Here is a 13,735-nt window from a genome sequence, read left to right on the forward strand (position 1 = left end):
AAGAGGTGAGGGACACATTAGACACCCAGATGATTGACTCAAATTGTTATCGTATTTTTTTAAAAAATAAGGACAAGATAAAGTTAAATGATGACATAGAGGTAGAGGACATTTTTCATGAAGAACTTTTAAGTGAATATTTTGTGATTGTAGGAGAAATTTTCTACCAATTTATTGCAATGTTACAAATATGGAATAAAACTATGAAATGATAATTTTCTAAAAGGAGGTGGTGATATCTTCCCCCTTACTGGAGCTCTTCAAACAAAAACTAGCTGACCATTACTTGGGGATGCTGTAAAGAAGATTCTTAGTCAGACATGGATTAGAATATATGACCTATATGTTGCTGTTATTCCCACTTCACATCTACTACCCTCTTTCAGATCCTTATTACCTCTTAGCTCCCTGTTTAACTTCTCAGTTCTAGTCTCTCTTTGATCCAATATATTGTGTGCATTACAGTCTGGTAAATTTTTTAAAGTGTCATGGCTAGACCTTTGTCCACTACAGGATTTTAGCAGGATTAGGACTATACAATTCAAAGAAGCTTCCACTACTGATTGCGCCACTCACATGCTTTAAAAAACAAAAGCAGGGGGCAGCTAGGTGGCACAGTGGATAAAGCACCAGCCCTGGATTCAGGAGGACCTGAGTTCAAATTCAGCCTCAGACACTTGACACTAGCTGTGTGACCCTGGGAAAGTCACTTAACCCTCACTGCCCTGCAAAAAAATTGGAAGAAAAAAAAAAAAACCTACGCCATGTATCCTGGAGAGACCAAGAATACTACCTCTTCCATGAGGTCTACCCTGATCACTTCAACCAGAAACAATCTGTCCAGATGGCCTCTGCCATATTTTTTTTTAACTTAAGGGTTTTTTTTTAATTAACAAATTTATTTTCTCTCCTCCACCCCATTATCCTGTTTAAAAAAAAAAAAGAAAAGAAAAAGAAATTGCTTATAACAAATATGCACAGTTAAAGCAAAACATTCCCTCATTGGCTATATGAGTCAATTCATTTATATGGTTCTTACAACTTTCAAAGTGTTTGTCTTTACAATGTTGTTATTGCATAATCTTTCTCATGGTTCTGCTCACTTAATTTTATCCTTTTTATAAGTCTTTGAAACTATTCATTTTTAGGATATTAATGTTACATATAAATTGTTCTTCTGTTTCTGCTTACTTCACTCTGCATTACTTTATATCAAGGCTTCTTAAAGTTTTTCCACTCCTGACCCTTTGCAACCCTGGGTATATAGGTATATAAATAAAACATTTACTGCCCAAATTTCTGAGGCCCCCGCATTCAGTTACATGACCCTACGTGGGGTCACAACACACAGTTTAAGAAGCTTTGCTTTATATAAATCTTTACATATTTCTCAGAAATAATCTACTTCCTTATTTCTTGTGACACAATATTATTCCATCACATTTATATACCACCAGTCATTCAATCATTACCCAACTGATGGGCATCCTTTAAGTTTTCAGTTTTTAGTCGCCACAAAAAGATACTGCATTCTTTAGCACCTGACTTATACCATCCAGCAAACTCAATTGCCAATTATTAAGCAACTACTAAGTGCAAGACACTATGCTAGGGAAATGCATATGCAAGTACCTGCCTTGTTAGCTGCTTTCTACCAGTAAGCTACTTAAAGACAAAGATCATGTCTATATATCTTCCTATTCCCCATATCACCAGATATCTAAAATACAGTAATAGTTCAAGAGATTGTTGCTGAACAGACGAAAATTATGAGGGTTGGAGGAACAATTTTGGAATCTAAAATCATGTAAGGCAGCATGATGTAAAACCTATACTGACAAAGTTGAAACAAGAGGATGCTTGGCAAATAAAATTAACAATCCAGCAAGGTTTCATAGCCCATTTTTTATTTGGTTATTATTTTTTTTGCAGGGCAATGAGGGTTAAGTGACTTGCCCAGGATCACACAGCTACTAAGTGGCAAGTTTCTGCGGCTGGATTTGAACTCAGGTCCTTCTGAATCCAGGGCCGGTGCTTTATCCACTGCACCACCTAGCTGCCCCGCCCATTTTTTTTTTTTAAAAAAGCTCTGATGTTTTTAAAGCTATTGTGTTTGTACTATAGTCTTACAAAGTATTAAAAAAGGATAAGCACAAAATATTTTACTATTTGGGTATATGACTGATGACATTTTTAGAGCTGGAAAGGACCTTAGAAATCACTTTAATACAACCTCCCAATTTTGCAAATGATGAATCTAAGACCAAGAAAAGTGACTCATTTTTTTGTCCAGACTCTGCTCGAAAACCTCTGGAGTATGGGGGGTTGGGGGAGGAATCCAATGATTCTCCTGGCATCCCATTCCACTTTGGATAGCTCTAATTATGAAGAAAATTTTCCTGACAAGCCGCCCAAACGTCTTTTTGCAATTTCTACCCACTGCTCCTGGTTCTGATTTCTGGAGCTCAAAGTTACAAGTCTAATCACTCCACCACCTAAAAGCCATTCAAATACTTGGGCAGACACTATTATGTTCCTTCTTTTCTTCTCTCTTTTCTGCTTCAAGTTAAACATGGCTAAACAGTTCCTCCAGGTTCCTCCATATGTGTCGTGGGCGCGCGCGCGCGCGCGCGCACACACACACACACACACACACACACACACACACACACACACCTCTTCACTTTTCTGGTTGCTCTACTGAACATCTTCCAGCTTATTAATGTAACGATTGGAGTGCCGCCACCTGCTGGCGGAGCTTTCCTACAGTAACTCTCCATGAGGAGAAGGCACCTGAGGGTAAGTCATGTGGCTTTTCCTTGCCATCAGGAAGTGACATTTGCTCGTGGGTACTGTCTATCAAAGCTACCAGCCAATTAGCTTGGAGCTGTGTGTGCTTGTGGATGGGATGTTCCCAGTTCACAGGAGGCTTGTGGGATGAAGAGGTGAGGCCTGCTCTCTTGGTCTCTTTCTGGAGGACCTGGGGGGGGGGGGGGAAGCTGGAGACACTGGCTCCTTGAGATAGCTGAATCTAGGCCCCTTTCTCTCTCTTCACCAAATTCTTATTCTCCTTAATAAATGCTTAAAAGTCTAAACTCTTGCTAAAGCTTATAATTTATTGGCGACCACTCAGATATTTTAGACAGTAAAGCTAGAAGTTTAGCCCCTTACATTAATGTCCTTCTTAAACTGTGGTGCCCTCAGCTGAACACAACCTAGAGGAATTCTGCTGAGGTCAGAATAAAATGGAACCATCACTGCCCTATTCCTAGAATCTTTGCCCCTCTTAAAGCAACATCAGCGTTTGTGGCTGCTAAATCACAAGGCTGATTCATATCCAATATGTCTTTTCAGAATCTCTCTTTTCTATTGTAATGATTGGAATGATGCCATCTACTGGAGACTTGCTGTAGGAAAGCTCCGCCATGAGGAAAATGCCTCAGAGAGCAAGGCCATGTGGCTTTTCCTTGGCGTCAGGAAGTGATGTTTGCTCATGGGTGCTGTCTATCAAGGCTACCAGCCAATCAACTTGAGGAGCCTATTTTCTGGGAGGAGACAGGAAGGAGGAGAGAGGGCCTGCGCAGAGAGCTCTCACTCTTTTGGGTTCCTGACTTGATGGTGGTGGTGGCAGCAGAGGATTTCACAGGAAATTTGAGGAAAGATAGGAATGCCAGGCTGTTGGAATTCTGTTCTTAATCTTTTTCTTTCTATTTTTCAATAAACCCTTAAAAACCTAAACTCGTTTTATCAGTGATTTTAGTCAGTTTCCCCCAAAACTGGGGGAACAGATTAGAATCCACATTTAGAATCTTAAATTACACACTATCCAACATATCTCTTTTCTATCCAATGGCTTTATGTTAACTGCAAAACTGATGAGAATTCAATTTACGTTGGTATCCAAATAATCAATTATATGTTAAATTTTATAAGGCCAAGTTCAGATCTATGAGGCACTCCAGTTAAAATGCCTTGTCACATTGACATTGCATCTTTAACAACTACTCTTTTTAGTTCAGCCAGAATTCCAACCAGTTCTGAATCATTCTCATAGAATCCCTATCACACCATCAGGAATAGTATTAGGTATCTTAACAAACTATCTCTACATTATTCCCCCTCATCAACTAGAATTTAGTAATTATGAAGCTTGGTGTGTGTGTGTGTGTGTGTGTGTGTGTGTGTGTGTGTGTGTGTGTGTGTGTGTGTGTGTTTGTTTTGGGGGGGTTGAGGGGGTTAATCACCATTTCCCTTTCTAGAAGTTCACCAACTGTTCCAGAATTTTCCCAGGAATCAAAGTTTAAATTCATTGGCCTATTTGTGGACTCTTCTCTCCTCCCTTAAAAAGAAAAAGAAAACTGGGACATTTACCATTCTCTAATCTTGTGGTAATCTGTTTCCCATGATCTCTCAAATATCACTGACTGGCTCAGCAATCACATCTGCCAGTTTTTTTCAGGTTCCAAGCATACTGCAGTTCATCTGGGCCAGGTGACTTGAATTCATCAAAAGCAACTAGGTGCTCTCTTACTATCTCATTACTTATCTTGGGTATCAACTCCTTGTTAGCCATTGTTGTTCTAACATTTATAGGGCAAAGGCCATTCTCTTTTACAGAGGGAAAAAAAAGTTAAAATTGAGCAACTCTACCTTTAATCTGTTGTCAGTTATCAACTCATACACCCTAAGTAAAGGTCCTGTGTTTGCTATCGCTAAAAAATTTTAAAAATAAAATAAAAACCCACCCTTTTTTGTTGTCCTTAGCTTTTTTCACCTGATTCAGTTTAGTCTGAGCTTTAGTATCCCCCACACTATTTTACAAGGCCTTAACTTGCTCTTACATTCATCTTCTGTTACCTGGTCTTCCTTTTATATTCTGTGACTTTCTTTTAAAATTTAAATTGTTTACCAAGTTCCTTGTGCTTTTACACTGGTATTTTACAGACAAAATCCATCACAAGTGCACACACCCATTGTAATTGTATCAGTCTGTCTTTACACTTTCATTCTTGAGCATCTCCCATTCCTTCTAGACTGACATCCCCAAAAGCTCGTCTTTGTCCCCATTCTGGTTTCTGGATTCCCTCATATAAATATATCTTCCTAATGTACAATGCTACTTTCTACACCTCCTTTCCCTTTTAGCTATCTTGTTTCTTTTGTATTAGGTACATCCATTGAGAGCCAGAGTCTCAGTGATGGGTTTCATTCCTCCAAGCCTCAGTGACAGGACTTCTTAATTCCTCATTTATTGCCTTGGGCATTTGTGTACAGGCACTTGAGGCCAGGGGTTTTAGTAGTGGCTTTTTTCTTGGATTTTATAGCCTATGAATTTCTAGGTATCAGCTGCTAGTTCTCCTTCTTTGCAGTGGGTTACTCTCTATAATATCTAACTTTGAAGATATACATATATAGCAAATATTCTTACTAGCCTTTATTCTATGTACTCTATCTCTGGCCAGGAATCTGTCAACCCTGTATTCCAAGTTGTGAGCCAGAAATCCACATCCCATTCCCAGACGTTACCTATTTAACCAGCTGTTCACTTCCCAAATTAAATTTTCTCTTCTGCATCCCTTGCCTCCAATGGGAAACCTTGAGGAAATCACAACCCAGGCCCCTTTGATCAATATTTTTCAAGTTCCTTAGTTAGTGTTATTTATGCTCATGAGTCACCAGAAGTAGGTGGCTGTCTTCCGCTTTGATATACTTTGGAAGATTCTCTTGTGTCTTGGATGCATGTCCCAAGAAGAAAACGAACTGTTCTCTTGTTATCAGGTCAAGAAATAGCTGCCTCAATACCCCCAGAGAAGGGAATCCATTACTACTATTCTCTTCTTACTCTGCCCTTTAATAGATAAACTCTTACTTAGCTTCTGTGCCTTTATTACAGTATTCCTGGATAGATAGCAGCTTCTTCCCCCTCAGAGCATCAAGCTCCTTCCTCTTCAGAAAAAGCCTCAAATCTATTTTTAAGTTTTAACTGCATTTGTTCTTTCTTTCCCTTCTCCTCTGTAATACTTCCCTACTCTCTAACATATTGAAAAGGGTTAAGTCTCTCCTCCTACACCTGTTTCCCTTAAGACCACTTTATTCTCCCCAACAACCTAAATTGTGGAGTGGCATTCAAGCAAATACCTTAACTTGTCCAGAAAATCATTCTATACTTCAAAGACATGTAACAGTCACTCAAACTACTTCTGGGAGAAATCTATTATGAAATGAAGTCTACTTGCACAATTAACTATTTTCCACAATGGCTAATATTTTCAGCTTTATTTCTTTATAAATACCTACTACTTTTAAGTATTTATACTTCCACCTTGGTTCCAGATTAAACCTTTTAACAGCCAATTATCATTTGAAAAACCTCATTCAAATTAGATCTAAACATTTTCATTTATATTCTCACATTCTCAGACATACCCACCTCTTCTTTAGCCAAACTACTTTCCCACCATTTTGCTCTACCCACAATCATCAATTTACTTAACCCTCTAATTGTTTTTTCTTATACATTTTCTGACAACTAACCTTGTCTTGCCATATACCTTCTCATTACCCTACTTAAGGTTACTTCTTCAGATTCTACTCCCTAATACCCCTAAATGCTTGTAATATGTTCCTTAATTGGACTTGATCTGACTTCTTTTATAACCTGAAAATAGAATACAGCCCAGTATCTGGGCATGGAGATGATTATTGTTCAAGTTTTCTTTAATATACTTCAAATTTTGCCAAATTTCTACAATGCAAATTCAACCCCAAAAAGTAACTTGATTTTCTTCTCCTTATTTGGCTCATGTCCTTCACCTTTTTCTTGTTCTTTTTTCCTCTGGGAGTCAGAAGTAGTCAGAAGAAACAATGAAAAGTGGGAGAGAAGTCAAGATAGCAAAATAAAGGCAAGGGCATATCTGAGCTTTCCCAAATTCCCTTCCAAACTTTAAAATAATGCCTCAAAATAAATTCTGGAGCTGCAAAAATCAACAAAAGGATGGAATGAAACAATTTTCCAGCCCAAGAAAACTCAAAAGGTTGGCAGGAAAGGTTTGTCTCACTGCAGTGAGAGTGGAACACATACCTAAATAAACCTATCTTAGAAAAAGAAAATGAACAGGCCATAAACAAGTTTCCCAAGAAAAAAGCATCAAAACCAGGTGAATTTGCAAATGAATTTTACTAAACATTGAAAGATCAACTAATTCCAATATTAAATAAATTTTTTCAAATAATAGGCAAAGGGGTCCTACTAAATTCCTTTTATGAAACAAATATAGTACTGATACCTAAACTAAGAAGAGCAAAAACAGAAGAAAATTATAGACCAATTTCATTAATGAATATACTAGTCAGGAAACTATGACAATATATCACAATGATTATACATACTGACCAAATGGCATATATTCCAGGAATGCAAGGATGGTTTATCATAAAGGAAACTATTAACATAATTGATTTATATCAATAATAAAAGTTCAAAAAATGCTCCAAATCAGTATTGATGAGAAAAATGCAAATTGAAACAACTTTGAGATATTGTCTCACACCTATCAGACTGGCTAAAATGATACAAGGGGAAAATAACAGGTGTTGGAGGAAATGTGGAAAAGTTGAGGCACTAATGCACTCTTAGTGGAACTATAAACTGATCCAAACATTTTGGAGAGCAATCTGGAATTACGCCTAAACAGTTATAAAACTGTGTATACTCTTTGACTCAGCAACACCACTATTAGATCCATTTCCCAAGGTGATGAGAGGAAAAAAAGGAAAGAACCTTTTTCCAAAGTATTTATATCAGCTTTCCTTGTGGTAGCTAAGAAATGTCCATCAACCGAAGAATGGCTAAATAACTTACAGTATATGACTGCGATGGAATCCTACTGCACTGTAAGAAATGATGAGCTTGCTGATTTTAGAAAAACATGGAATGACACATTAAATAATGAAGAGTGAAATGAGCAGAACCAAGAGAACACTGTATACAGTAACAACGTTTCAAGAACAACTGTGAAAGACCAAGTTATTTTGAGTATTATAAATACTCAAATAAGAAAAGACCTATGAAAGAAGATGCTACCTACCCCTCCAAAGAAAGAAATGATAAATAAAAATATGCATAGTATGGTTTTGTGTGTATTTCTATATCTGTGTCAAATGTTGGCATTCTTTAGTGCAGGGAGGGGAGGGAAGGAGACTGTTCAGAACTTAAAATGTGACCCAAAAAAGCAAAAGAAAAGAAAGGATCCATGAATAACCTTTTGAAAGAGAACCCAGAAATAAAACTCCTAGGAATATTATAGTCAAATTCCAGAGCTCCCAGGTAAAGGACAAAATAATATAATTAGTCAGAAAAAAACAATCCAAATATTGTGAAGTCACATTCAAGATCACACATTAGCAGGTTCTACATTAAAGGATCAAAGGGCACAGAAGATGATATTCTGGAGTGCAAAGGAGCTAGGATTACAACCAAGAATCAAATCACCTATGCAGCAAAACTGAGTATAATGCTTGGGGGGGAGGAGGGGGGAATAATGGACATTTAATGAAATAGAGGACTTTTAAACTGTCCTAAAGAAAAGACCAGAGCTGAACAGATCATTTCACTTTCAAATACAAGATTCAAGAGAAGCATAAAAAGGTAAGCAGGAAAGAGAAACCAGAAGGAATTCAATAAAGCCAAACTCTTTCCATTCCTACATGAGTAGATACTTGTAATTCCTAAGAACTTTATCTTATTAGGACAGTTAAAATAAATGCCGAGTTCTCTCTTACACATTGCAACTTCCCCATTGTGGTTTGTATATATCGCTGGTCAACATAAGAAATTAAATGGGAATTTTTTTCGAGTTTTGTGGAAACTGCAGACAACACATATAGGCCAGCAGATGACACAGAGCCTAGGAATAAATACTTAACCTAATTTTATAAGATTCTATAAATACCCCATAAACATGAAAGAAAAAAAAATCAGACTTCTTCTCTGATACAAATGGAGGATCAAAAAATTTTACATAGATTTTCCAGATCCTGGGGGGCACCATGCATCTAAATGTGGAAGGGCTAACTATACATAGAGGGCATGGGTATGAGTTGAATATGATGGGATTATATCTATAAAAAATAAAATGAAGGGGTGAGAAAGAGGGATACACTAAGAGGGAAGGAGAAGAAGAGCGGGGGTAAATTATCTCACTAAAAAGGGGTGTGAAAGAGCTGTTACAGTGAAAGGGAAAATGGAAAAGGTGGCACGCAATGCTTGAACTTGGCTCTCATGGGAATAATATACACAGTTGGGTATAGAAATCTATCTTACTATATAAGAAAGTAGGAAGGAAGGGAGATAAAAGCCTGAGAAGGGAGGACAGATTGGGAAGAGGTGGTGATCAGATGAAAAATACTTTTGAGAAAGGATAGAGTGAAATGACAAAGAAGGAGAAACAGTGGAAAAAAGTCTAGAGAGAAATACAGTTAGTAATCATAATAATGATTATTATAGAGATGAAAGCACTCATAAAATGGAAGCAGATAGCGCAGCTGATTAAAAAACAGAATCCTATAATACACTGTTTACAAGAAACACTTGAAGTGTGCGCGTGTGCGCGCACACGGTAAGGGGCTGGAACAGAATCTATTATACTTCAGCAAAAGTTAAAAAAAAAGAGCAGAGATAACAATCAAGCTCTCAGACAAAGCAAAAGCACAAACAGATCTAATTAAAAGAGATAAGGGAAACTACATTTTGCTAAAAGGTACCCTAGAATATGAATAACGATACTAAACATACATGTACCAAATAGTATAGCATCCAAATTCTTAAAGGAAAGGTTTAATGAGTTACAGAAGGAAATGGATTGTAAAACTATACTACTGGGAAACCCAACTTTCCTCTCCCAAAATCAGATAAATCTTAACTAAAAAATAAATAAGAAATAAGTTAAAGAAATTAATAGAATGTTAAAAAGTTAGAAATGTAGACCTCTGGAGAAAATGGAATGGGAATGGAAAGAAATATACCTTTTTCTCAGCAGTACATAGTACCTACACAAAAAATGACCATATATTAATACATTAAAACTACATGACTGAATGCAGAAAAGCAGAAATACTGAATGAATCCTTTTTAGCTCATGATGCAATAAAAATTACTTTAAATAGTCATGGAGACAGATTAAAAACTAATTGGGGAGCAGCTAGGTGGTGCAGTTGATAAAGCACCAGCCCTGGATTCAGGAGGACCTAAGTTAAAATCTGACCTCAGACACTTGACACTTACCAGCTATGTGACCCTGGGCAAGTCACTTAACCCTCATTGCCCTACCAAAAAAAAAACAAAAAACCTAATTGGAAACTAAATAATCTAATCCTAAAGAATGAGTAGGTACAAAAACAAATCATCACTGAAACAATAATGTCATTAAAGAGAATGACAACAATAAGACAACATACCAAACTTGATGTGATGCTGCAGTCAAAAAGTTCCCAGGGGAAAATTTATATCTCTGAACACCTACATCAACAAAATGGAGAAAGAATAAATTAATAAATTGGGCTTCCAACTAAAAAGAAATAAATTTTAAATCCCCATTTAAATAGCAAATGGAAAATACTGAAAAACCAAAGGAGATTTATAAAATTGAAAGTAAGAAAACCACTGAACTAATAAATAAAGCCAGGAGCTGCTAGGAGCTGGTTTTATGAAAAATAAAACAACCCATTGGTTAATTTGATTTTTTTTTTTAATATTGAACCATTCTTTTTTTTTTTAATTTTAGTGGGGCAATTGGGGTTAAGTGACTTGCCCAGGGTCACACAGCTAGTAAGTGTCTGAGGCTGGATTTGAACTCAGGTACTCCTGACTCCAGGGCCGGTGCTCTATCCACTGTGCCACCTAGCTGCCCCTAATTTGATTTTTAAAAGGAAAGAAAACCAAATTGCTGAATTTCAAAAATGAAGAGGGTGAATTCAACAAAGAGGAAATTGAAGCAATTATTAGAAGCTATTTTATCCAATTAAATGCCAACAAATCTAACAATCTAAGTGAAATGGATAAGTATTTTAAAAAATACAAATTGCCCAGATTATCAGAAGAGAAAATAGAACATTTAAATAACCCTATCTTAGAAAAAGAAACTGAACAAGCCATAAATGAGCTCCCCAAGAAAAAATTAACTAGGACCAGATGGATTCACAAGTGAGATTCTACCAAACTTTTAAAGAAGAAATAATTCCAATTCTATAAATACTATTTGGAAAAAAATAGACAAAAAAGAAGTCCTACCAAATTCCTTTTACAACACAAATATGGTGCTGAAACCTGTAATAGGAAGAGCAAAAACAGAGAAAGAAAGCTATAAATCAGTTTCACTAATATTAATGCAATTTTTTAACATGAAATACCAGCAAGGAGTTTAAAGAAATATAGTGCAAAAATCATACACTGTGACCAGGTGGAATTTATATTAGGAGTGCAGGGCAGGGGCAGCTAGGTGGCACAGTGGGTAAAGCACCAGGATTCAGAAGGACCCAAGTTCAAATCCAGCCTCAGACACTTGACACTAGCTGTGTGACCCTAGGCAAGTCACTTAACCCTCACTGCCCCGCCCCACCCCCCAAAAAAAGAAGGCATGCAGGGCTGGTTCAGTATTAGGAAAACTATCAGCATAATTGACCATATCAATAACAAAACCAACAGAAAGAATATGATTATCTCAATAGATGTAGAAAACACTTTTGACACAACATAACATATTGCTAACGAAACACTAGAAAGCATAGGATAGGAATAAATGGAATTTTCCTTAAATGACAAGTAGTATCTAAAACCAAAAACAAGCTTTATTTGTAATGGGAATACCATAGAAACCTTCCAAATAAGATCAGGGCTGCAGCAAGTGTGTCCATTGTCACCAATATTATTCAGTGTTGTATGAGAATATAGTAGTATAGTTTTACTATCCCAGTAGTATAGTTTTACTAGCTATAGCAGTAAGAGAAGAAAAAGAAACTGAAGGAATTAGAATAGGCAATCAGCAAACAAAACTCTGGAGATGATATGATGGTATACTTAGAGAATCCTAGAAAATCAACTAAAATAATAGTGAAATAATAAAGTTGGCTAAGTTTCAGGATATAAAATCAAGTCACAAATCATCAGCATTTCTGTGTATCATCAATAAAGTCCAGTGAGTCAGAGATATTCCATTTAAAATAACTACAGACAATACAAAATATTTGGATGTTTACTTACAAAGACAAATCCAGGAACTATACAAACACTTTTATAACTTTTTTAAAACAAAATACTTTTCACACAAGTATGTCAGATCTGAACAATTGAAAAAATATATTAATTGCTCGTGGGTAGACAGAGCCAATATCATAAAAACCACAAATGTATCTAAGTTAATTGACTTATTCAGTATCTTCCCAAACTTTCAAAGAATTACTTTATAAAGCTAGGAAAAGTAGTAACAAAATTCATCTGGAAGAACAAAAGGTCAAGAAAATCAAGAGAATAAAAAAAAAAAAACCAGTAAAGGAAGGTGGCCTGGCCCTACCAGATCTCAAATTGTATTACAAAGCAGTAATTAGCAAAGCAATCTGCTACTGGCTATATGGTGGTGAATCAAGGGAACAGATTAGGAACACAGTGCATAGTAGTAAATGACCATAGTAATCTAGCATTTAATAAATGCAAAGATCCAAGCTTTTGGGACAAAAACTCACCATCTGACAAAAACTACTAGGAAAAAAAACTACTAGGAAAGCAATTTAACAGAAACTAGAAATAGACCAACATCTCACACTGTATTCTAAGGTTCAAAATAGGTATGTGATTTAGACAAATTATGGGAGCATAAGTATTTATGACCAAGAAATAAAGAGTATTATGGGATGTGAAATGGTTAATTTGATTACATTAAATTAAAATGTCCAGAAACAAAATCACTGTAACCAAGATGAGAGGGAAAAGCAGAAAGCTGGGGGTGGGAGGAATTTTACATAAAGTTTCTCTGATAATGGCCACATTTCTCAAGTACATAGAGAAGTGGGTCAAATCTATAAGAATATAGATCATTCAACAACTGATAAATGGTCAAAAAATGTGAACATGCAGTTTTCAAACAGAAATAAAATCCATAGCAATATGAAAAAAATGCTCTAAATCACCATTGATTAGAAAAATGCAAATTAAAACTATAAGGTAACACTTCATACCTATCAGACTGGCTAACATGGCAGAAAAGGAAAATGACAAATTCTGGAAGGGATGTGGAAATATTGGGATACTAATGCACTGTTGGTGCAGTTGTGAACTGGTCCAACCATTCTGGAAAACAATCTGGAATTACATTCAAAGGGCTTCAAAACTGAGAATACCATTTGACCCAGCAATAACACTAGCAGGACTACATAGCAAAGAGACTAAAGAAAAGGGAAAAGGACTTATTTGTACAAAAATATTTATAGCAACTCTTTGTGGGGGCTAAGAATTTGAAACTGAAGGATGCCCATCAACTGGTGAATAGCTGAAGAAGTTGCATTATGATTGTGATGGAACACTATTGTGCTATTAAGAAATGATGAGCAAAATGTTGTCAGAAAAACCTGAACTTACATGAATTGATGCAAAAGTGAGTAGAACCAAGAGAACCTTGTACACAGTAACAGCAATATTGTATGATAATTAACTGTGAATGACTTAGCTATTCTCAGCAATATACTG

General features: G+C 36.3%; 1 protein-coding gene across 4 annotated transcripts in view; it reads right to left on the reverse strand.

The window, feature by feature from the left end:
- The window catches only part of RDX (radixin), a 128,582-nt gene that overhangs the window by 93,931 nt on the left and 20,916 nt on the right, over positions 1-13,735 (reverse strand). For all 4 annotated transcript variants that reach the window (XM_043990901.1, XM_043990900.1, XM_043990904.1 and 1 more), the window contains exon 2: positions 10,456-10,516. The gene's annotated coding sequence lies outside the window, so the exon portion shown is untranslated. The remainder of the gene's footprint in view (positions 1-10,455; positions 10,517-13,735) is intronic.

Source organism: Dromiciops gliroides, chromosome 3 (genome assembly GCF_019393635.1).
Source record: "Dromiciops gliroides isolate mDroGli1 chromosome 3, mDroGli1.pri, whole genome shotgun sequence".
NCBI classification, from domain to species: domain Eukaryota; kingdom Metazoa; phylum Chordata; class Mammalia; order Microbiotheria; family Microbiotheriidae; genus Dromiciops; species Dromiciops gliroides.